Raw genomic sequence first — 24,500 nt, 5'->3', positions numbered from 1 at the left:
GATTCTCGCTTAGGGTGCGAGATGTCCCAGGTTCAAATCCCGGACTAGCCCATTTTAGCGGAAAACAATCAAATCCTGCTCAAAATACACAACCCCTCAACATTTCTCATTCCACTCGAAGCATTGTTGCGCAAAACATATTTTTTGCCTCAGGCGAAAAATGGATTACAATGCCTTGGCTTCCTTCCTGCTTGCTCTCAGTGCGCCCTGTGTGATGATTTCACAGGCTCTCCTTACTGGCATTTAGGCATCAGATATTTGTCTGTCTCTGCCCGCAGCTGTGGGATTTTTCAGGACGTCTGAGTGTATGCATGCTGGCTGACACCGCTGCAATTTTCACACTTACCCCTCGCATTCCGAGCAACTGCTGATAAAGTATAGAGGAAATCGTGCAAACATATGAGGGGAACTGTGCTCCTTCAGTCAAACCAGCAAGCTTGTTTCTGTAGTGTAGTGGTTATCACGTTCCCCTCACACGCGAAAGGTCCCCGGTTCGAGACCGGGCAGAAACACTTGGCAGCAGCAGCTTTTGTGTTTGCTCCCTAAAACCTCAGTCTCTCTCAATGCACACTTAGACAGAAATGACCTTTAAAAACTTGTGACCTGTGTAAAACGTGCTTTACTATTGCAGGACGCTAAAAAGTTATCTGCATCCCTCGGTGGTCGTGCATGTGCATTGTTTCTTGTTCTGTTTTTTTTTTTTTTTCTTGGCCATGTTATATTGTGGGGCCTTTAAAGCTGTGACTTTGATAGGAACATTGCAAGCGGCAAAATCAACAAGTGCAGACTGAAGAGTCCGACCTGCACACTGTTTTGGCTGTCAGGATGGCCGAGTGGTCTAAGGCGCCAGACTCAAGAGAGCTTGATCTTCAGTGAAGCTGAGCCTTCTGGTCTCTTCATGGAGGAGTGGGTTCAAATCCCACTTCTGACAGGTGTATTTTCTTCCCTTAAATCTTGCTCTGCTTTGGAAGCTGCTGTGGCATGTGAGGAGAAATCCACCAACCCATCGGCTGGGCCCTCAATCAAAATTCTGTGTATTACTGGAAGGGGCGTCTCAGGCACACCTTCTGTTAGAGCTGCACTTTATGACAGTAACTACCATGCTGGTTTCTACTTAAGCAGTTGATTCTATCGTTTGAAGTGAGGCTCTCCTGCCACCTTTTGGGCAAAGAAGACACTGCCCCTGCAACAACACAGGCAGACAAGCTCAAACTAGGTTTCTTGGTTAGGTGGGCGGAGCATATTGGCAATGGTGCCTCCTCGTGACTTGCAATTTACATGAAGAAGACAGAGAGGCAGCTGGGAGTAGGCAGTACCCATGAACCCCTGAACACTGTCTTGCGACTAGCACACAATTCTGAAATGAGGCGGGGGAAAGGAGGTGATTTCCCCATCAAGGGCCATTCCGGGAAATCAGCCACCCTGCGTCTCCCAGGTGAGTGTTTCAGGCCTATGAGCCACTAATATAAATCTCGCCTGATCGAGCCTGATCGAGCGCTGATCGAGGAAGTGTGTTTGAATCCAAGAGGCATGCTCCTCTGGCTCAAGAGCTAGCAGGCCCTTCAGTGCTTCTGGTTGGGAAGTCTAAGGTGCAAGGGTCCATGACTTGCAGCGGGTTACAACTACCAGAAAGGGTCTGCTTTTCACATCAGTGCCCTAGTTCAGCTCACTGGCACAGGGCATTTTGACTACCTCTTGCCTTGCTAGAGACAAACAAAAAATCCTTGACAGAAAACATCAATTGCTATGGCACGCTTAGAGAGAGAGAGCCTCCAAATGGCCCTGCTTTTCGGAAAGACGCTTCAGAAGATGTTTCAAATGACTACGCAGCGGCAGTCTAGTTGGTATAGGGGTATGATTCTCGCTTCGGGTGTGAGAGGACCTCGGTTCAAATCCCAGACAAACCCCTACCTTTATAGGTTCAGTCTGTGTTTTAAACAGGAGTATTTCTGCTTTTCACTCTTGTAAGATGTCATGTTGCAATGCAATACATGCTTTATACTGGCGTCGAGACGGTTCAGCATCATGAAGGTATGCGAAATTTCTTTGCAACTGCTTTTCTGTGCTGGAGCAGCAGTGCTCGTAGGAACATTAAATGCACAGTGCTTCTCCATGGTAATTTCGGGTCCAGTTCTGAAATCACCTCTTGGAATGAAAGTGATCCCAGTTCCTTTCTTCCAAGGGAAGAGATCGTGTTCCGGAAGGCTCAGCTTTGAGCGTCATGAACATTGGCCCTCATCCTTGCATCCCAGTCCAATGCATAGCCACATAAAGCAAGCAGGTGTGTCTGTTTCCATAGTGTGGTGGTTCCAGTACAATGCATAGCCACATGAAGCAAGCCGGCAAGTGTGTCTGTTTGTGTAGTGTAGTGGTTATCATGCGCACCTCACATGCGAAAGGTCCCTGGTTCGAGTCGCTGGGCTTTTTCACAGTATTTGCATTTCCTGCCTCACCTGACAGGCAAGCTGAGATAAAAGAGACTGTGTCTATCCCTCACCATCGTGAGGTACTACGCTCCTGGGGCATCTGTCACAGCTCACCAAGAGGAGTTGCGCCAGCTTACGGCAGTCAGTTGCTCACTGTTTGACCTTTACAATGAAGCCTGAGCCTACAGCATTCAAGCCAGCCAAGGAAGGAAGGTACGAGAGCGAAAATAGCTTTCCTGCCCTCACCAAGAACACACACCTTGAGCAAATAAAGTGCCAGACTTACAAGGCCCTATCGCCACCGGAGCATCACTTTTAGTGACGCCCCGGTGGCACTATGCACTGCGCGGTATTTACAAGATGGCGTTCAGCCACTTTTTGTGGCTTAACACCACCTTGTAAATACGGCCCCTTAGCACGCAGCGCGTTCCCTGGAAGGGGCGTGCAATGGGTGTTGTTGGGAGTGTGCCACAGCAACACCATAGCATTTTGATGCTGCTCCAGATTTAGGAGTTGGCGTAAATCTGCGTCAGCACCAAAATCCAACGCCATCCCAGGGGTGTCGTTAGAGTGGCGCACTGAGGAGAAATGTTTTCATTTCTCCTTGTTTTTGCTCTTTCTATGTGTGATGCATTCTGCAGCACACATAGAAGTAAGAGCAAATCACCATTGAAGATTTTTTTTTTGGGCAGGAAGGTGTCCCTTCCTGCACAAAACCAATTTCCCCCTCAACGCAGTCATCCTTGTACCATGGTGCAAGAACGGCTGCGTTGGCGCTCAGCAGCTAATTTAGAGCTGGCGCAGGGGGAAGCACAGGGGTGCGCTGTATTCTACTAAATACGGCGCTTCCCTGCATTTTGAAAATGACGGCGCGTGGGGCTTGCAAATTTGGCACAGCATCGCGCTTAGTCATTTTCTTGTAAATCTGGGCCAAAATGTCTAAAGGATAGAGGCTTTTTATGTCATGTTCGATGAAGACCATGCAAATGACTCTAGTCGTACTGCAGAAGAGAGCACCATGTGCAGTTTCTTGCTTTGGGATGTAGTCTCCCACTCTCTGTCACCAACCCTCCGAGCAGGGTCGGAGCCGTTGCATTTCTGTGCCCAGGCTCGTTGGTCTAGGGGTATGATTCTCGCTTAGGGTGCGAGAGGTCCCAGGTTCAAATCCCGGACGAGCCCATTTTAGCGGAAAACAATCAAATCCTGCTCAAAATACACAACCCCTCAACATTTCTCATTCCACTCGAAGCATTGTTGCGCAAAACATATTTTTTGCCTCAGGCGAAAAATGGATTACAATGCCTTGGCTTCCTTCCTGCTTGCTCTCAGTGCGCCCTGTGTGATGATTTCACAGGCTCTCCTTCCTGGCATTTAGGCATCAGATATTTGTCTGTCTCTGCCCGCAGCTGTGGGATTTTTCAGGACGTCTGAGTGTATGCATGCTGGCTGACACCGCTGCAATTTTCACACTTACCCCTCGCATTCCGAGCAACTGCTGATAAAGTATAGAGGAAATCGTGCAAACATATGAGGGGAACTGTGCTCCTTCAGTCAAACCAGCAAGCTTGTTTCTGTAGTGTAGTGGTTATCACGTTCGCCTCACACGCGAAAGGTCCCTGGTTTGAGACCGGGCAGAAACACTTGGCAGCAGCAGCTTTTGTGTTTGCTCCCTAAAACCTCAGTCTCTCTCAATGCACACTTAGACAGAAATGACCTTTAAAAACTTGTGACCTGTGTAAAACGTGCTTTACTATTGCAGGACGCTAAAAAGTAATCTGCATCCCTCGGTGGTCGTGCAGTGCATTGTTTCTTGTTCTGTTTTTTTTTTTTTTTCTTGGCCATGTTATATTGTGGGGCCTTTAAAGCTGTGACTTTGATAGGAACATTGCAAGCGGCAAAATCAACAAGTGCAGACTGAAGAGTCCGACCTGCACACTGTTTTGGCTGTCAGGATGGCCAAGTGGTCTAAGGCGCCAGACTCAAGAGAGCTTGATCTTCAGTGAAGCTGAGCCTTCTGGTCTCTTCATGGAGGCGTGGGTTCAAATCCCACTTCTGACAGGTGTATTTTCTTCCCTTAAATCTTGCTCTGCTTGCAGAGCCAGCTCCTCACACCACTATCTTTGGAAGCTGCTGTGGCATGTGAGGAGAAATCCACCAACCCATCGGCTGGGCCCTCAATCAAAATTCTGTGTATTACTGGAAGGGGCATCTCAGGCACACCTTCTGTTAGAGCTGCACTTTATGACAGTAACTACCATGCTGGTTTCTACTTAAGCAGTTGATTCTATTGTTTGAAGTGAGGCTCTCCTGCCACCTTTTGGGCAAAGAAGACACTGCCCCTGCAACAACACAGGCAGACAAGCTCAAACTAGGTTTCTTGGTTAGGTGGGCGGAGCATATTGGCAATGGTGCCTCCTCGTGACTTGCAATTTACATGAAGAAGACAGAGAGGCAGCTGGGAGTAGGCAGTACCCATGAACCCCTGAACACTGTCTTGCGACTAGCACACAATTCTGAAATGAGGCGGGGGAAAGGAGGTGATTTCCCCATCAAGGGCCATTCCGGGAAATCAGCCACCCTGCGTCTCCCAGGTGAGTGTTTCAGGCCTATGAGCCACTAATATAAATCTCGCCTGATCGAGCCTTATCGAGCGCTGATCGAGCAAGTGTGCTTGAATCCAAGAGACATGCTCCTCTGGCTCAAGAGCTAGCAGGCCCATCAGTGCTTCTGGTTGGGAAGTCTAAGGTGCAAGGGTCCATGACTTGCAGCGGGTTACAACTACCAGAAAGGGTCTGCTTTTCACATCAGTGCCCTAGTTCAGCTCACTGGCACAGGGCATTTTGACTACCTCTTGCCTTGCTAGAGACAAACAAAAAATCCTTGACAGAAAACATCAATTGCTATGGCACGCTTAGAGAGAGAGAGCCTCCAAATGGCCCTGCTTTTCGGAAAGACGCTTCAGAAGATGTTTCAAATGACTATGCAGCGGCAGTCTAGTTGGTATAGGGGTATGATTCTCGCTTCGGGTGTGAGAGGACCTCGGTTCAAATCCCAGACAAACCCCTACCTTTATAGGTTCAGTCTGTGTTTTAAACAGGAGTATTTCTGCTTTTCACTCTTGTAAGATGTCATGTTGCAATGCAATACATGCTTTATACTGGCGTCGAGACGGTTCAGCATCATGAAGGTATGCGAGATTTCTTTGCAACTGCTTTTCTGTGCTGGAGCAGCAGTGCTCGTAGGAACATTAAATGCACAGTGCTTCTCCATGGTAATTTCGGGTCCAGTTCTGAAATCACCTCTTGGAATGAAAGTGATCCCAGTTCCTTTCTTCCAAGGGAAGAGATCGTGTTCCGGAAGGCTCAGCTTTGAGCGTCATGAACATTGGCCCTCATCCTTGCATCCCAGTCCAATGCATAGCCACATAAAGCAAGCAGGTGTGTCTGTTTTCATAGTGTGGTGGTTCCAGTACAATGCATAGCCACATGAAGCAAGCCGGCAAGTGTGTCTGTTTGTCTAGTGTAGTGGTTATCATGCGCACCTCACATGCGAAAGGTCCCTGGTTCGAGTCGCTGGGCTTTTTCACAGTATTTGCATTTCCTGCCTCACCTGACAGGCAAGCTGAGATAAAAGAGACTGTGTCTATCCCTCACCATCGTGAGGTACTACGCTCCTGGGGCATCTGTCACAGCTCACCAAGAGGAGTTGCGCCAGCTTACGGCAGTCAGTTGCTCACTGTTTGACCTTTGCAATGAAGCCTGAGCCTACAGCATTCAACCCAGCCAAGGAAGGAAGGTACGAGAGCGAAAATAGCTTTCCTGCCCTCACCAAGAACACACACCTTGAGCAAATAAAGTGCCAGACTTACAAGGTCCTATCGCCACCGGAGCATCACTTTTAGTGACGCCCCGGTGGCACTATGCACTGCGCGGTATTTACAAGATGGCGTTCAGCCACTTTTTGTGGCTTAACACCACCTAGTAAATACGGCCCCTTAGCACGCAGCGCGTTCCCTGGAAGGGGCGTGCAATGGGTGTTGTTGGGAGTGTGCCACAGCAACACCATAGCATTTTGATGCTGCTCCAGATTTAGGAGTTGGCGTAAATCTGCGTCAGCACCAAAATCCAACGCCATCCCAGGGGTGTCGTTAGAGTGGCGCACTGAGGAGAAATGTTTTCATTTCTCCTTGTTTTTGCTCTTTCTATGTGTGATGCATTCTGCAGCACACATAGAAGTAAGAGCAAATCACCATTGAAGATTTTTTTTTTGGGCAGGAAGGTGTCCCTTCCTGCACAAAAACAATTTCCCCCTCAACGCAGTCATCCTTGTACCATGGTGCAAGAACGGCTGCGTTGGCGCTCAGCAGCTAATTTAGAGCTGGCGCAGGGGGAAGCACAGGGGTGCGCTGTATTCTACTAAATACGGCGCTTCCCTGCATTTTGAAAATGACGGCGCGTGGGGCTTGCAAATTTGGCACAGCGTCGCGCTTAGTCATTTTCTTGTAAATCTGGGCCAAAATGTCTAAAGGATAGAGGCTTTTTATGTCATGTTCGATGAAGACCATGCAAATGACTCTAGTCGTACTGCAGAAGAGAGCACCATGTGCAGTTTCTTGCTTTGGGATGTAGTCTCCCACTCTCTGTCACCAACCCTCCGAGCAGGGTCGGGGCCGTTGCATTTCTGTGCCCAGGCTTGTTGGTCTAGGGGTATGATTCTCGCTTAGGGTGCGAGATGTCCCAGGTTCAAATCCCGGACTAGCCCATTTTAGCGGAAAACAATCAAATCCTGCTCAAAATACACAACCCCTCAACATTTCTCATTCCACTCGAAGCATTGTTGCGCAAAACATATTTTTTGCCTCAGGCGAAAAATGGATTACAATGCCTTGGCTTCCTTCCTGCTTGCTCTCAGTGCGCCCTGTGTGATGATTTCACAGGCTCTCCTTACTGGCATTTAGGCATCAGATATTTGTCTGTCTCTGCCAGCAGCTGTGGGATTTTTCAGGACGTCTGAGTGTATGCATGCTGGCTGACACCGCTGCAATTTTCACACTTACCCCTCGCATTCCGAGCAACTGCTGATAAAGTATAGAGGAAATCGTGCAAACATATGAGGGGAACTGTGCTCCTTCAGTCAAACCAGCAAGCTTGTTTCTGTAGTGTAGTGGTTATCACGTTCCCCTCACACGCGAAAGGTCCCCGGTTCGAGACCGGGCAGAAACACTTGGCAGCAGCAGCTTTTGTGTTTGCTCCCTAAAACCTCAGTCTCTCTCAATGCACACTTAGACAGAAATGACCTTTAAAAACTTGTGACCTGTGTAAAACGTGCTTTACTATTGCAGGACGCTAAAAAGTTATCTGCATCCCTCGGTGGTCGTGCATGTGCATTGTTTCTTGTTCTGTTTTTTTTTTTTTTTCTTGGCCATGTTATATTGTGGGGCCTTTAAAGCTGTGACTTTGATAGGAACATTGCAAGCGGCAAAATCAACAAGTGCAGACTGAAGAGTCCGACCTGCACACTGTTTTGGCTGTCAGGATGGCCGAGTGGTCTAAGGCGCCAGACTCAAGAGAGCTTGATCTTCAGTGAAGCTGAGCCTTCTGGTCTCTTCATGGAGGAGTGGGTTCAAATCCCACTTCTGACAGGTGTATTTTCTTCCCTTAAATCTTGCTCTGCTTTGGAAGCTGCTGTGGCATGTGAGGAGAAATCCACCAACCCATCGGCTGGGCCCTCAATCAAAATTCTGTGTATTACTGGAAGGGGCGTCTCAGGCACACCTTCTGTTAGAGCTGCACTTTATGACAGTAACTACCATGCTGGTTTCTACTTAAGCAGTTGATTCTATCGTTTGAAGTGAGGCTCTCCTGCCACCTTTTGGGCAAAGAAGACACTGCCCCTGCAACAACACAGGCAGACAAGCTCAAACTAGGTTTCTTGGTTAGGTGGGCGGAGCATATTGGCAATGGTGCCTCCTCGTGACTTGCAATTTACATGAAGAAGACAGAGAGGCAGCTGGGAGTAGGCAGTACCCATGAACCCCTGAACACTGTCTTGCGACTAGCACACAATTCTGAAATGAGGCGGGGGAAAGGAGGTGATTTCCCCATCAAGGGCCATTCCGGGAAATCAGCCACCCTGCGTCTCCCAGGTGAGTGTTTCAGGCCTATGAGCCACTAATATAAATCTCGCCTGATCGAGCGCTGATCGAGGAAGTGTGTTTGAATCCAAGAGGCATGCTCCTCTGGCTCAAGAGCTAGCAGGCCCTTCAGTGCTTCTGGTTGGGAAGTCTAAGGTGCAAGGGTCCATGACTTGCAGCGGGTTACAACTACCAGAAAGGGTCTGCTTTTCACATCAGTGCCCTAGTTCAGCTCACTGGCACAGGGCATTTTGACTACCTCTTGCCTTGCTAGAGACAAACAAAAAATCCTTGACAGAAAACATCAATTGCTATGGCACGCTTAGAGAGAGAGAGCCTCCAAATGGCCCTGCTTTTCGGAAAGACGCTTCAGAAGATGTTTCAAATGACTACGCAGCGGCAGTCTAGTTGGTATAGGGGTATGATTCTCGCTTCGGGTGTGAGAGGACCTCGGTTCAAATCCCAGACAAACCCCTACCTTTATAGGTTCAGTCTGTGTTTTAAACAGGAGTATTTCTGCTTTTCACTCTTGTAAGATGTCATGTTGCAATGCAATACATGCTTTATACTGGCGTCGAGACGGTTCAGCATCATGAAGGTATGCGAGATTTCTTTGCAACTGCTTTTCTGTGCTGGAGCAGCAGTGCTCGTAGGAACATTAAATGCACAGTGCTTCTCCATGGTAATTTCGGGTCCAGTTCTGAAATCACCTCTTGGAATGAAAGTGATCCCAGTTCCTTTCTTCCAAGGGAAGAGATCGTGTTCCGGAAGGCTCAGCTTTGAGCGTCATGAACATTGGCCCTCATCCTTGCATCCCAGTCCAATGCATAGCCACATAAAGCAAGCAGGTGTGTCTGTTTCCATAGTGTGGTGGTTCCAGTACAATGCATAGCCACATGAAGCAAGCCGGCAAGTGTGTCTGTTTGTGTAGTGTAGTGGTTATCATGCGCACCTCACATGCGAAAGGTCCCTGGTTCGAGTCGCTGGGCTTTTTCACAGTATTTGCATTTCCTGCCTCACCTGACAGGCAAGCTGAGATAAAAGAGACTGTGTCTATCCCTCACCATCGTGAGGTACTACGCTCCTGGGGCATCTGTCACAGCTCACCAAGAGGAGTTGCGCCAGCTTACGGCAGTCAGTTGCTCACTGTTTGACCTTTACAATGAAGCCTGAGCCTACAGCATTCAAGCCAGCCAAGGAAGGAAGGTACGAGAGCGAAAATAGCTTTCCTGCCCTCACCAAGAACACACACCTTGAGCAAATAAAGTGCCAGACTTACAAGGCCCTATCGCCACCGGAGCATCACTTTTAGTGACGCCCCGGTGGCACTATGCACTGCGCGGTATTTACAAGATGGCGTTCAGCCACTTTTTGTGGCTTAACACCACCTTGTAAATACGGCCCCTTAGCACGCAGCGCGTTCCCTGGAAGGGGCGTGCAATGGGTGTTGTTGGGAGTGTGCCACAGCAACACCATAGCATTTTGATGCTGCTCCAGATTTAGGAGTTGGCGTAAATCTGCGTCAGCACCAAAATCCAACGCCATCCCAGGGGTGTCGTTAGAGTGGCGCACTGAGGAGAAATGTTTTCATTTCTCCTTGTTTTTGCTCTTTCTATGTGTGATGCATTCTGCAGCACACATAGAAGTAAGAGCAAATCACCATTGAAGATTTTTTTTTTGGGCAGGAAGGTGTCCCTTCCTGCACAAAACCAATTTCCCCCTCAACGCAGTCATCCTTGTACCATGGTGCAAGAACGGCTGCGTTGGCGCTCAGCAGCTAATTTAGAGCTGGCGCAGGGGGAAGCACAGGGGTGCGCTGTATTCTACTAAATACGGCGCTTCCCTGCATTTTGAAAATGACGGCGCGTGGGGCTTGCAAATTTGGCACAGCATCGCGCTTAGTCATTTTCTTGTAAATCTGGGCCAAAATGTCTAAAGGATAGAGGCTTTTTATGTCATGTTCGATGAAGACCATGCAAATGACTCTAGTCGTACTGCAGAAGAGAGCACCATGTGCAGTTTCTTGCTTTGGGATGTAGTCTCCCACTCTCTGTCACCAACCCTCCGAGCAGGGTCGGAGCCGTTGCATTTCTGTGCCCAGGCTCGTTGGTCTAGGGGTATGATTCTCGCTTAGGGTGCGAGAGGTCCCAGGTTCAAATCCCGGACGAGCCCATTTTAGCGGAAAACAATCAAATCCTGCTCAAAATACACAACCCCTCAACATTTCTCATTCCACTCGAAGCATTGTTGCGCAAAACATATTTTTTGCCTCAGGCGAAAAATGGATTACAATGCCTTGGCTTCCTTCCTGCTTGCTCTCAGTGCGCCCTGTGTGATGATTTCACAGGCTCTCCTTCCTGGCATTTAGGCATCAGATATTTGTCTGTCTCTGCCCGCAGCTGTGGGATTTTTCAGGACGTCTGAGTGTATGCATGCTGGCTGACACCGCTGCAATTTTCACACTTACCCCTCGCATTCCGAGCAACTGCTGATAAAGTATAGAGGAAATCGTGCAAACATATGAGGGGAACTGTGCTCCTTCAGTCAAACCAGTAAGCTTGTTTCTGTAGTGTAGTGGTTATCACGTTCGCCTCACACGCGAAAGGTCCCTGGTTTGAGACCGGGCAGAAACACTTGGCAGCAGCAGCTTTTGTGTTTGCTCCCTAAAACCTCAGTCTCTCTCAATGCACACTTAGACAGAAATGACCTTTAAAAACTTGTGACCTGTGTAAAACGTGCTTTACTATTGCAGGACGCTAAAAAGTAATCTGCATCCCTCGGTGGTCGTGCAGTGCATTGTTTCTTGTTCTGTTTTTTTTTTTTTTTCTTGGCCATGTTATATTGTGGGGCCTTTAAAGCTGTGACTTTGATAGGAACATTGCAAGCGGCAAAATCAACAAGTGCAGACTGAAGAGTCCGACCTGCACACTGTTTTGGCTGTCAGGATGGCCAAGTGGTCTAAGGTGCCAGACTCAAGAGAGCTTGATCTTCAGTGAAGCTGAGCCTTCTGGTCTCTTCATGGAGACGTGGGTTCAAATCCCACTTCTGACAGGTGTATTTTCTTCCCTTAAATCTTGCTCTGCTTGCAGAGCCAGCTCCTCACACCACTATCTTTGGAAGCTGCTGTGGCATGTGAGGAGAAATCCACCAACCCATCGGCTGGGCCCTCAATCAAAATTCTGTGTATTACTGGAAGGGGCATCTCAGGCACACCTTCTGTTAGAGCTGCACTTTATGACAGTAACTACCATGCTGGTTTCTACTTAAGCAGTTGATTCTATTGTTTGAAGTGAGGCTCTCCTGCCACCTTTTGGGCAAAGAAGACACTGCCCCTGCAACAACACAGGCAGACAAGCTCAAACTAGGTTTCTTGGTTAGGTGGGCGGAGCATATTGGCAATGGTGCCTCCTCGTGACTTGCAATTTACATGAAGAAGACAGAGAGGCAGCTGGGAGTAGGCAGTACCCATGAACCCCTGAACACTGTCTTGCGACTAGCACACAATTCTGAAATGAGGCGGGGGAAAGGAGGTGATTTCCCCATCAAGGGCCATTCCGGGAAATCAGCCACCCTGCGTCTCTCAGGTGAGTGTTTCAGGCCTATGAGCCACTAATATAAATCTCGCCTGATCGAGCCTGATCGAGCGCTGATCGAGCAAGTGTGCTTGAATCCAAGAGGCATGCTCCTCTGGCTCAAGAGCTAGCAGGCCCATCAGTGCTTCTGGTTGGGAAGTCTAAGGTGCAAGGGTCCATGACTTGCAGCGGGTTACAACTACCAGAAAGGGTCTGCTTTTCACATCATTGCCCTAGTTCAGCTCACTGGCAGAGGGCATTTTGACTACCTCTTGCCTTGCTAGAGACAAACAAAAAATCCTTGACAGAAAACATCAATTGCTATGGCACGCTTAGAGAGAGAGAGCCTCCAAATGGCCCTGCTTTTCGGAAAGACGCTTCAGAAGATGTTTCAAATGACTATGCAGCGGCAGTCTAGTTGGTATAGGGGTATGATTCTCGCTTCGGGTGTGAGAGGACCTCGGTTCAAATCCCAGACAAACCCCTACCTTTATAGGTTCAGTCTGTGTTTTAAACAGGAGTATTTCTGCTTTTCACTCTTGTAAGATGTCATGTTGCAATGCAATACATGCTTTATACTGGCGTCGAGACGGTTCAGCATCATGAAGGTATGCGAGATTTCTTTGCAACTGCTTTTCTGTGCTGGAGCAGCAGTGCTCGTAGGAACATTAAATGCACAGTGCTTCTCCATGGTAATTTCGGGTCCAGTTCTGAAATCACCTCTTGGAATGAAAGTGATCCCAGTTCCTTTCTTCCAAGGGAAGAGATCGTGTTCCGGAAGGCTCAGCTTTGAGCGTCATGAACATTGGCCCTCATCCTTGCATCCCAGTCCAATGCATAGCCACATAAAGCAAGCAGGTGTGTCTGTTTTCATAGTGTGGTGGTTCCAGTACAATGCATAGCCACATGAAGCAAGCCGGCAAGTGTGTCTGTTTGTCTAGTGTAGTGGTTATCATGCGCACCTCACATGCGAAAGGTCCCTGGTTCGAGTCGCTGGGCTTTTTCACAGTATTTGCATTTCCTGCCTCACCTGACAGGCAAGCTGAGATAAAAGAGACTGTGTCTATCCCTCACCATCGTGAGGTACTACGCTCCTGGGGCATCTGTCACAGCTCACCAAGAGGAGTTGCGCCAGCTTACGGCAGTCAGTTGCTCACTGTTTGACCTTTGCAATGAAGCCTGAGCCTACAGCATTCAACCCAGCCAAGGAAGGAAGGTACGAGAGCGAAAATAGCTTTCCTGCCCTCACCAAGAACACACACCTTGAGCAAATAAAGTGCCAGACTTACAAGGTCCTATCGCCACCGGAGCATCACTTTTAGTGACGCCCCGGTGGCACTATGCACTGCGCGGTATTTACAAGATGGCGTTCAGCCACTTTTTGTGGCTTAACACCACCTTGTAAATACGGCCCCTTAGCACGCAGCGCGTTCCCTGGAAGGGGCGTGCAATGGGTGTTGTTGGGAGTGTGCCACAGCAACACCATAGCATTTTGATGCTGCTCCAGATTTAGGAGTTGGCGTAAATCTGCGTCAGCACCAAAATCCAACGCCATCCCAGGGGTGTCGTTAGAGTGGCGCACTGAGGAGAAATGTTTTCATTTCTCCTTGTTTTTGCTCTTTCTATGTGTGATGCATTCTGCAGCACACATAGAAGTAAGAGCAAATCACCATTGAAGATTTTTTTTTTGGGCAGGAAGGTGTCCCTTCCTGCACAAAAACAATTTCCCCCTCAACGCAGTCATCCTTGTACCATGGTGCAAGAACGGCTGCGTTGGCGCTCAGCAGCTAATTTAGAGCTGGCGCAGGGGGAAGCACAGGGGTGCGCTGTATTCTACTAAATACGGCGCTTCCCTGCATTTTGAAAATGACGGCGCGTGGGGCTTGCAAATTTGGCACAGCGTCGCGCTTAGTCATTTTCTTGTAAATCTGGGCCAAAATGTCTAAAGGATAGAGGCTTTTTATGTCATGTTCGATGAAGACCATGCAAATGACTCTAGTCGTACTGCAGAAGAGAGCACCATGTGCAGTTTCTTGCTTTGGGATGTAGTCTCCCACTCTCTGTCACCAACCCTCCGAGCAGGGTCGGGGCCGTTGCATTTCTGTGCCCAGGCTTGTTGGTCTAGGGGTATGATTCTCGCTTAGGGTGCGAGATGTCCCAGGTTCAAATCCCGGACTAGCCCATTTTAGCGGAAAACAATCAAATCCTGCTCAAAATACACAACCCCTCAACATTTCTCATTCCACTCGAAGCATTGTTGCGCAAAACATATTTTTTGCCTCAGGCGAAAAATGGATTACAATGCCTTGGCTTCCTTCCTGCTTGCTCTCAGTGCGCCCTGTGTGATGATTTCACAGGCTCTCCTTACTGGCATTTAGGCATCAGATATTTGTCTGTCTCTGCCCGCAGCTGTGGGATTTTTCAGGACGTCTGAGTGTATGCATGCTGGCTGACACCGCTGCAATTTTCACACTTACCCCTCGCATTCCGAGCAACTGCTGATAAAGTATAGAGGAAATCGTGCAAACATATGAGGGGAACTGTGCTCCTTCAGTCAAACCAGCAAGCTTGTTTCTGTAGTGTAGTGGTTATCACGTTCCCCTCACACGCGAAAGGTCCCCGGTTCGAGACCGGGCAGAAACACTTGGCAGCAGCAGCTTTTGTGTTTGCTCCCTAAAACCTCAGTCTCTCTCAATGCACACTTAGACAGAAATGACCTTTAAAAACTTGTGACCTGTGTAAAACGTGCTTTACTATTGCAGGACGCTAAAAAGTTATCTGCATCCCTCGGTGGTCGTGCATGTGCATTGTTTCTTGTTCTGTTTTTTTTTTTTTTTCTTGGCCATGTTATATTGTGGGGCCTTTAAAGCTGTGACTTTGATAGGAACATTGCAAGCGGCAAAATCAACAAGTGCAGACTGAAGAGTCCGACCTGCACACTGTTTTGGCTGTCAGGATGGCCGAGTGGTCTAAGGCGCCAGACTCAAGAGAGCTTGATCTTCAGTGAAGCTGAGCCTTCTGGTCTCTTCATGGAGGAGTGGGTTCAAATCCCACTTCTGACAGGTGTATTTTCTTCCCTTAAATCTTGCTCTGCTTTGGAAGCTGCTGTGGCATGTGAGGACAAATCCACCAACCCATCGGCTGGGCCCTCAATCAAAATTCTGTGTATTACTGGAAGGGGCGTCTCAGGCACACCTTCTGTTAGAGCTGCACTTTATGACAGTAACTACCATGCTGGTTTCTACTTAAGCAGTTGATTCTATCGTTTGAAGTGAGGCTCTCCTGCCACCTTTTGGGCAAAGAAGACACTGCCCCTGCAACAACACAGGCAGACAAGCTCAAACTAGGTTTCTTGGTTAGGTGGGCGGAGCATATTGGCAATGGTGCCTCCTCATGACTTGCAATTTACATGAAGAAGACAGAGAGGCAGCTGGGAGTAGGCAGTACCCATGAACCCCTGAACACTGTCTTGCGACTAGCACACAATTCTGAAATGAGGCGGGGGAAAGGAGGTGATTTCCCCATCAAGGGCCATTCCGGGAAATCAGCCACCCTGCGTCTCCCAGGTGAGTGTTTCAGGCCTATGAGCCACTAATATAAATCTCGCCTGATCGAGCCTGATCGAGCGCTGATCGAGGAAGTGTGTTTGAATCCAAGAGGCATGCTCCTCTGGCTCAAGAGCTAGCAGGCCCTTCAGTGCTTCTGGTTGGGAAGTCTAAGGTGCAAGGGTCCATGACTTGCAGCGGGTTACAACTACCAGAAAGGGTCTGCTTTTCACATCAGTGCCCTAGTTCAGCTCACTGGCACAGGGCATTTTGACTACCTCTTGCCTTGCTAGAGACAAACAAAAAATCCTTGACAGAAAACATCAATTGCTATGGCACGCTTAGAGAGAGAGAGCCTCCAAATGGCCCTGCTTTTCGGAAAGACGCTTCAGAAGATGTTTCAAATGACTACGCAGCGGCAGTCTAGTTGGTATAGGGGTATGATTCTCGCTTCGGGTGTGAGAGGACCTCGGTTCAAATCCCAGACAAACCCCTACCTTTATAGGTTCAGTCTGTGTTTTAAACAGGAGTATTTCTGCTTTTCACTCTTGTAAGATGTCATGTTGCAATGCAATACATGCTTTATACTGGCGTCGAGACGGTTCAGCATCATGAAGGTATGCGAGATTTCTTTGCAACTGCTTTTCTGTGCTGGAGCAGCAGTGCTCGTAGGAACATTAAATGCACAGTGCTTCTCCATGGTAATTTCGGGTCCAGTTCTGAAATCACCTCTTGGAATGAAAGTGATCCCAGTTCCTTTCTTCCAAGGGAAGAGATCGTGTTCCGGAAGGCTCAGCTTTGAGCGTCATGAACATTGGCCCTCATCCTTGCATCCCAGTCCAATGCATAGCCACATAAAGCAAGCAGGTGTGTCTGTTTCCATAGTGTGGTGGTTCCAGTACAATGCATAGCCACATGAAGCAAGCCGGCAAGTGTGTCTGTTTGTGTAGTGTAGTGGTTATCATGCGCACCTCACATGCGAAAGGTCCCTGGTTCGAGTCGCTGGGCTTTTTCACAGTATTTGCATTTCCTGCCTCACCTGACAGGCAAGCTGAGATAAAAGAGACTGTGTCTATCCCTCACCATCGTGAGGTACTACGCTCCTGGGGCATCTGTCACAGCTCACCAAGAGGAGTTGCGCCAGCTTACGGCAGTCAGTTGCTCACTGTTTGACCTTTACAATGAAGCCTGAGCCTACAGCATTCAAGCCAGCCAAGGAAGGAAGGTACGAGAGCGAAAATAGCTTTCCTGCCCTCACCAAGAACACACACCTTGAGCAAATAAAGTGCCAGACTTACAAGGCCCTATCGCCACCGGAGCATCACTTTTAGTGACGCCCCGGTGGCACTATGCACTGCGCGGTATTTACAAGATGGCGTTCAGCCACTTTTTGTGGCTTAACACCACCTTGTAAATACGGCCCCTTAGCACGCAGCGCGTTCCCTGGAAGGGGCGTGCAATGGGTGTTGTTGGGAGTGTGCCACAGCAACACCATAGCATTTTGATGCTGCTCCAGATTTAGGAGTTGGCGTAAATCTGCGTCAGCACCAAAATCCAACGCCATCCCAGGGGTGTCGTTAGAGTGGCGCACTGAGGAGAAATGTTTTCATTTCTCCTTGTTTTTGCTCTTTCTATGTGTGATGCATTCTGCAGCACACATAGAAGTAAGAGCAAATCACCATTGAAGATTTTTTTTTTGGGCAGGAAGGTGTCCCTTCCTGCACAAAACCAATTTCCCCCTCAACGCAGTCATCCTTGTACCATGGTGCAAGAACGGCTGCGTTGGCGCTCAGCAGCTAATTTAGAGCTGGCGCAGGGGGAAGCACAGGGGTGCGCTGTATTCTACTAAATACGGCGCTTCCCTGCATTTTGAAAATGACGGCGCGTGGGGCTTGCAAATTTGGCACAGCATCGCGCTTAGTCATTTTCTTGTAAATCTGGGCCAAAATGTCTAAAGGATAGAGGCTTTTTATGTCATGTTCGATGAAGACCATGCAAATGACTCTAGTCGTACTGCAGAAGAGAGCACCATGTGCAGTTTCTTGCTTTGGGATGTAGTCTCCCACTCTCTGTCACCAACCCTCCGAGCAGGGTCGGAGCCGTTGCATTTCTGTGCCCAGGCTCGTTGGTCTAGGGGTATGATTCTCGCTTAGGGTGCGAGAGGTCCCAGGTTCAAATCCCGGACGAGCCCATTTTAGCGGAAAACAATCAAATCCTGCTCAAAATACACAACCCCTCAACATTTCTCATTCCACTCGAAGCATTGTTGCGCAAAACATATTTTTTGCCTCAGGCGAAAAATGGATTACAATGCCTTGGCTTCCTTCCTGCTTGCTCTCAGTGCGCCCTGTGTGATGATTTCACAGGCTCTCCTTCCTGGCATTTAGGCATCAGATATTTGTCTGTCTCTGCCCGCAGCTGTGGGATTTTTCAGGACGTCTGAGTGTATGCATGCTGGCTGACACCGCTGCAATTTTCACACTTACCCCTCGCATTCCGAGCAACTGCTGATAAAGTATAGAGGAAATCGTGCAAACATATGAGGGGAACTGTGCTCCTTCAGTCAAACCAGCAAGCTTGTTTCTGTAGTGTAGTGGTTATCACGTTCGCCTCACACGCGAAAGGTCCCTGGTTTGAGACCGGGCAGAAACACTTGGCAGCAGCAGCTTTTGTGTTTGCTCCCTAAAACCTCAGTCTCTCTCAATGCACACTTAGACAGAAATGACCTTTAAAAACTTGTGACCTGTGTAAAACGTGCTTTACTATTGCAGGACGCTAAAAAGTAATCTGCATCCCTCGGTGGTCGTGCAGTGCATTGTTTCTTGTTCTGTTTTTTTTTTTTTTTCTTGGCCATGTTATATTGTGGGGCCTTTAAAGCTGTGACTTTGATAGGAACATTGCAAGCGGCAAAATCAACAAGTGCAGACTGAAGAGTCCGACCTGCACACTGTTTTGGCTGTCAGGATGGCCAAGTGGTCTAAGGTGCCAGACTCAAGAGAGCTTGATCTTCAGTGAAGCTGAGCCTTCTGGTCTCTTCATGGAGGCGTGGGTTCAAATCCCACTTCTGACAGGTGTATTTTCTTCCCTTAAATCTTGCTCTGCTTGCAGAGCCAGCTCCTCACACCACTATCTTTGGAAGCTGCTGTGGCATGTGAGGAGAAATCCACCAACCCATCGGCTGGGCCCTCAATCAAAATTCTGTGTATTACTGGAAGGGGCATCTCAGGCACACCTTCTGTTAGAGCTGCACTTTATGACAGTAACTACCATGCTGGTTTCTACTTAAGCAGTTGATTCTATTGTTTGAAGTGAGGCTCTCCTGCCACCTTTTGGGCAAAGAAGACACTGCCCCTGCAACAACACAGGCAGACAAGCTCAAACTAGGTTTCTTGGTTAGGTGGGCGGAGCATATTGGCAATGGTGCCTCCTCGTGACTTGCAATTTACATGAAGAAGACAGAGAGGCAGCTGGGAGTAGGCAGTACCCATGAACCCCTGAACACTGTCTTGCGACTAGCACACAATTCTGAAATGAGGCGGGGGAAAGGAGGTGATTTCCCCATCAAGGGCCATTCCGGGAAATCAGCCACCCTGCGTCTCTCAGGTGAGTGTTTCAGGCCTATGAGCCACTAATATAAATCTCGCCTGATCGAGCCTGATCGAGCGCTGATCGAGCAAGTGTGCTTGAATCCAAGAGGCATGCTCCTCTGGCTCAAGAGCTAGCAGGCCCATCAGTGCTTCTGGTTGGGAAGTCTAAGGTGCAAGGGTCCATGACTTGCAGCGGGTTACAACTACCAGAAAGGGTCTGCTTTTCACATCATTGCCCTAGTTCAGCTCACTGGCACAGGGCATTTTGACTACCTCTTGCCTTGCTAGAGACAAACAAAAAATCCTTGACAGAAAACATCAATTGCTATGGCACGCTTAGAGAGAGAGAGCCTCCAAATGGCCCTGCTTTTCGGAAAGACGCTTCAGAAGATGTTTCAAATGACTATGCAGCGGCAGTCTAGTTGGTATAGGGGTATGATTCTCGCTTCGGGTGTGAGAGGACCTCGGTTCAAATCCCAGACAAACCCCTACCTTTATAGGTTCAGTCTGTGTTTTAAACAGGAGTATTTCTGCTTTTCACTCTTGTAAGATGTCATGTTGCAATGCAATACATGCTTTATACTGGCGTCGAGACGGTTCAGCATCATGAAGGTATGCGAGATTTCTTTGCAACTGCTTTTCTGTGCTGGAGCAGCAGTGCTCGTAGGAACATTAAATGCACAGTGCTTCTCCATGGTAATTTCGGGTCCAGTTCTGAAATCACCTCTTGGAATGAAAGTGATCCCAGTTCCTTTCTTCCAAGGGAAGAGATCGTGTTCCGGAAGGCTCAGCTTTGAGCGTCATGAACATTGGCCCTCATCCTTGCATCCCAGTCCAATGCATAGCCACATAAAGCAAGCAGGTGTGTCTGTTTTCATAGTGTGGTGGTTCCAGTACAATGCATAGCCACATGAAGCAAGCCGGCAAGTGTGTCTGTTTGTCTAGTGTAGTGGTTATCATGCGCACCTCACATGCGAAAGGTCCCTGGTTCGAGTCGCTGGGCTTTTTCACAGTATTTGCATTTCCTGCCTCACCTGACAGGCAAGCTGAGATAAAAGAGACTGTGTCTATCCCTCACCATCGTGAGGTACTACGCTCCTGGGGCATCTGTCACAGCTCACCAAGAGGAGTTGCGCCAGCTTACGGCAGTCAGTTGCTCACTGTTTGACCTTTGCAATGAAGCCTGAGCCTACAGCATTCAACCCAGCCAAGGAAGGAAGGTACGAGAGCGAAAATAGCTTTCCTGCCCTCACCAAGAACACACACCTTGAGCAAATAAAGTGCCAGACTTACAAGGTCCTATCGCCACCGGAGCATCACTTTTAGTGACGCCCCGGTGGCACTATGCACTGCGCGGTATTTACAAGATGGCGTTCAGCCACTTTTTGTGGCTTAACACCACCTTGTAAATACGGCCCCTTAGCACGCAGCGCGTTCCCTGGAAGGGGCGTGCAATGGGTGTTGTTGGGAGTGTGCCACAGCAACACCATAGCATTTTGATGCTGCTCCAGATTTAGGAGTTGGCGTAAATCTGCGTCAGCACCAAAATCCAACGCCATCCCAGGGGTGTCGTTAGAGTGGCGCACTGAGGAGAAATGTTTTCATTTCTCCTTGTTTTTGCTCTTTCTATGTGTGATGCATTCTGCAGCACACATAGAAGTAAGAGCAAATCACCATTGAAGATTTTTTTTTTGGGCAGGAAGGTGTCCCTTCCTGCACAAAAACAATTTCCCCCTCAACGCAGTCATCCTTGTACCATGGTGCAAGAACGGCTGCGTTGGCGCTCAGCAGCTAATTTAGAGCTGGCGCAGGGGGAAGCACAGGGGTGCGCTGTATTCTACTAAATACGGCGCTTCCCTGCATTTTGAAAATGACGGCGCGTGGGGCTTGCAAATTTGGCACAGCGTCGCGCTTAGTCATTTTCTTGTAAATCTGGGCCAAAATGTCTAAAGGATAGAGGCTTTTTATGTCATGTTCGATGAAGACCATGCAAATGACTCTAGTCGTACTGCAGAAGAGAGCACCATGTGCAGTTTCTTGCTTTGGGATGTAGTCTCCCACTCTCTGTCACCAACCCTCCGAGCAGGGTCGGGGCCGTTGCATTTCTGTGCCCAGGCTTGTTGGTCTAGGGGTATGATTCTCGCTTAGGGTGCGAGATGTCCCAGGTTCAAATCCCGGACTAGCCCATTTTAGCGGAAAACAATCAAATCCTGCTCAAAATACACAACCCCTCAACATTTCTCATTCCACTCGAAGCATTGTTGCGCAAAACATATTTTTTGCCTCAGGCGAAAAATGGATTACAATGCCTTGGCTTCCTTCCTGCTTGCTCTCAGTGCGCCCTGTGTGATGATTTCACAGGCTCTCCTTACTGGCATTTAGGCATCAGATATTTGTCTGTCTCTGCCCGCAGCTGTGGGATTTTTCAGGACGTCTGAGTGTATGCATGCTGGCTGACACCGCTGCAATTTTCACACTTACCCCTCGCATTCCGAGCAACTGCTGATAAAGTATAGAGGAAATCGTGCAAACATATGAGGGGAACTGTGCTCCTTCAGTCAAACCAGCAAGCTTGTTTCTGTAGTGTAGTGGTTATCACGTTCCCCTCACACGCGAAAGGTCCCCGGTTCGAGACCGGGCAGAAACACTTGGCAGCAGCAGCTTTTGTGTTTGCTCCCTAAAACCTCAGTCTCTCTCAATGCACACTTAGACAGAAATGACCTTTAAAAACTTGTGACCTGTGTAAAACGTGCTTTACTATTGCAGGACGCTAAAAAGTTATCTGCATCCCTCGGTGGTCGTGCATGTGCATTGTTTCTTGTTCTGTTTTTTTTTTTTTTTCTTGGCCATGTTATATTGTGGGGCCTTTAAAGCTGTGACTTTGATAGGAACATTGCAAGCGGCAAAATCAACAAGTGCAGACTGAAGAGTCCGACCTGCACACTGTTTTGGCTGTCAGGATGGCCGAGTGGTCTAAGGCGCCAGACTCAAGAGAGCTTGATCTTCAGTGAAGCTGAGCCTTCTGGTCTCTTCATGGAGGAGTGGGTTCAAATCCCACTTCTGACAGGTGTATTTTCTTCCCTTAAATCTTGCTCTGCTTTGGAAGCTGCTGTGGCATGTGAGGAGAAATCCACCAACCCATCGGCTGGGCCCTCAATCAAAATTCTGTGTATTACTGGAAGGGGCGTCTCAGGCACACCTTCTGTTAGAGCTGCACTTTATGACAGTAACTACCATGCTGGTTTCTACTTAAGCAGTTGATTCTATCGTTTGAAGTGAGGCTCTCCTGCCACCTTTTGGGCAAAGAAGACACTGCCCCTGCAACAACACAGGCAGACAAGCTCAAACTAGGTTTCTTGGTTAGGTGGGCGGAGCATATTGGCAATGGTGCCTCCTCATGACTTGCAATTTACATGAAGAAGACAGAGAGGCAGCTGGGAGTAGGCAGTACCCATGAACCCCTGAACACTGTCTTGCGACTAGCACACAATTCTGAAATGAGGCGGGGGAAAGGAGGTGATTTCCCCATCAAGGGCCATTCCGGGAAATCAGCCACCCTGCGTCTCCCAGGTGAGTGTTTCAGGCCTATGAGCCACTAATATAAATCTCGCCTGATCGAGCCTGATCGAGCGCTGATCGAGGAAGTGTGTTTGAATCCAAGAGGCATGCTCCTCTGGCTCAAGAGCTAGCAGGCCCTTCAGTGCTTCTGGTTGGGAAGTCTAAGGTGCAAGGGTCCATGACTTGCAGCGGGTTACAACTACCAGAAAGGGTCTGCTTTTCACATCAGTGCCCTAGTTCAGCTCACTGGCACAGGGCATTTTGACTACCTCTTGCCTTGCTAGAGACAAACAAAAAATCCTTGACAGAAAACATCAATTGCTATGGCACGCTTAGAGAGAGAGAGCCTCCAAATGGCCCTGCTTTTCGGAAAGACGCTTCAGAAGATGTTTCAAATGACTACGCAGCGGCAGTCTAGTTGGTATAGGGGTATGATTCTCGCTTCGGGTGTGAGAGGACCTCGGTTCAAATCCCAGACAAACCCCTACCTTTATAGGTTCAGTCTGTGTTTTAAACAGGAGTATTTCTGCTTTTCACTCTTGTAAGATGTCATGTTGCAATGCAATACATGCTTTATACTGGCGTCGAGACGGTTCAGCATCATGAAGGTATGCGAGATTTCTTTGCAACTGCTTTTCTGTGCTGGAGCAGCAGTGCTCGTAGGAACATTAAATGCACAGTGCTTCTCCATGGTAATTTCGGGTCCAGTTCTGAAATCACCTCTTGGAATGAAAGTGATCCCAGTTCCTTTCTTCCAAGGGAAGAGATCGTGTTCCGGAAGGCTCAGCTTTGAGCGTCATGAACATTGGCCCTCATCCTTGCATCCCAGTCCAATGCATAGCCACATAAAGCAAGCAGGTGTGTCTGTTTCCATAGTGTGGTGGTTCCAGTACAATGCATAGCCACATGAAGCAAGCCGGCAAGTGTGTCTGTTTGTGTAGTGTAGTGGTTATCATGCGCACCTCACATGCGAAAGGTCCCTGGTTCGAGTCGCTGGGCTTTTTCACAGTATTTGCATTTCCTGCCTCACCTGACAGGCAAGCTGAGATAAAAGAGACTGTGTCTATCCCTCACCATCGTGAGGTACTACGCTCCTGGGGCATCTGTCACAGCTCACCAAGAGGAGTTGCGCCAGCTTACGGCAGTCAGTTGCTCACTGTTTGACCTTTACAATGAAGCCTGAGCCTACAGCATTCAAGCCAGCCAAGGAAGGAAGGTACGAGAGCGAAAATAGCTTTCCTGCCCTCACCAAGAACACACACCTTGAGCAAATAAAGTGCCAGACTTACAAGGCCCTATCGCCACCGGAGCATCACTTTTAGTGACGCCCCGGTGGCACTATGCACTGCGCGGTATTTACAAGATGGCGTTCAGCCACTTTTTGTGGCTTAACACCACCTTGTAAATACGGCCCCTTAGCACGCAGCGCGTTCCCTGGAAGGGGCGTGCAATGGGTGTTGTTGGGAGTGTGCCACAGCAACACCATAGCATTTTGATGCTGCTCCAGATTTAGGAGTTGGCGTAAATCTGCGTCAGCACCAAAATCCAACGCCATCCCAGGGGTGTCGTTAGAGTGGCGCACTGAGGAGAAATGTTTTCATTTCTCCTTGTTTTTGCTCTTTCTATGTGTGATGCATTCTGCAGCACACATAGAAGTAAGAGCAAATCACCATTGAAGA

The 24,500-nt window shown here is 48.6% G+C and overlaps 7 non-coding genes across 7 annotated transcripts; all 7 read left to right on the top strand.

The window, feature by feature from the left end:
- The first annotated feature begins 439 nt into the window (after positions 1-439).
- TRNAV-CAC (transfer RNA valine (anticodon CAC)) lies at positions 440-512 on the top strand. The gene has a single exon. It is a non-coding gene; the product is annotated as a tRNA-Val (tRNA).
- Positions 513-3,993: 3,481 nt separating this feature from the next.
- On the top strand, positions 3,994-4,066 carry TRNAV-CAC (transfer RNA valine (anticodon CAC)). Its single transcript has one exon. It is a non-coding gene; the product is annotated as a tRNA-Val (tRNA).
- A 3,509-nt stretch (positions 4,067-7,575) lies between these two features.
- TRNAV-CAC (transfer RNA valine (anticodon CAC)) lies at positions 7,576-7,648 on the top strand. Its single transcript has one exon. It is a non-coding gene; the product is annotated as a tRNA-Val (tRNA).
- A 3,471-nt stretch (positions 7,649-11,119) lies between these two features.
- On the top strand, positions 11,120-11,192 carry TRNAV-CAC (transfer RNA valine (anticodon CAC)). Its single transcript has one exon. It is a non-coding gene; the product is annotated as a tRNA-Val (tRNA).
- A 3,509-nt stretch (positions 11,193-14,701) lies between these two features.
- Positions 14,702-14,774, top strand: TRNAV-CAC (transfer RNA valine (anticodon CAC)). The gene has a single exon. It is a non-coding gene; the product is annotated as a tRNA-Val (tRNA).
- Positions 14,775-18,255: 3,481 nt separating this feature from the next.
- Positions 18,256-18,328, top strand: TRNAV-CAC (transfer RNA valine (anticodon CAC)). The gene has a single exon. It is a non-coding gene; the product is annotated as a tRNA-Val (tRNA).
- Positions 18,329-21,837: 3,509 nt separating this feature from the next.
- Positions 21,838-21,910, top strand: TRNAV-CAC (transfer RNA valine (anticodon CAC)). The gene has a single exon. It is a non-coding gene; the product is annotated as a tRNA-Val (tRNA).
- The last annotated feature ends 2,590 nt before the right edge of the window (positions 21,911-24,500 follow it).

This window comes from Pleurodeles waltl, unplaced genomic scaffold (genome assembly GCF_031143425.1).
Source record: "Pleurodeles waltl isolate 20211129_DDA unplaced genomic scaffold, aPleWal1.hap1.20221129 scaffold_72, whole genome shotgun sequence".
NCBI classification, from domain to species: domain Eukaryota; kingdom Metazoa; phylum Chordata; class Amphibia; order Caudata; family Salamandridae; genus Pleurodeles; species Pleurodeles waltl.
Note: the sequence above shows the minus strand (reverse complement) of the source record. Positions and strands in the feature narration are given on the sequence as shown.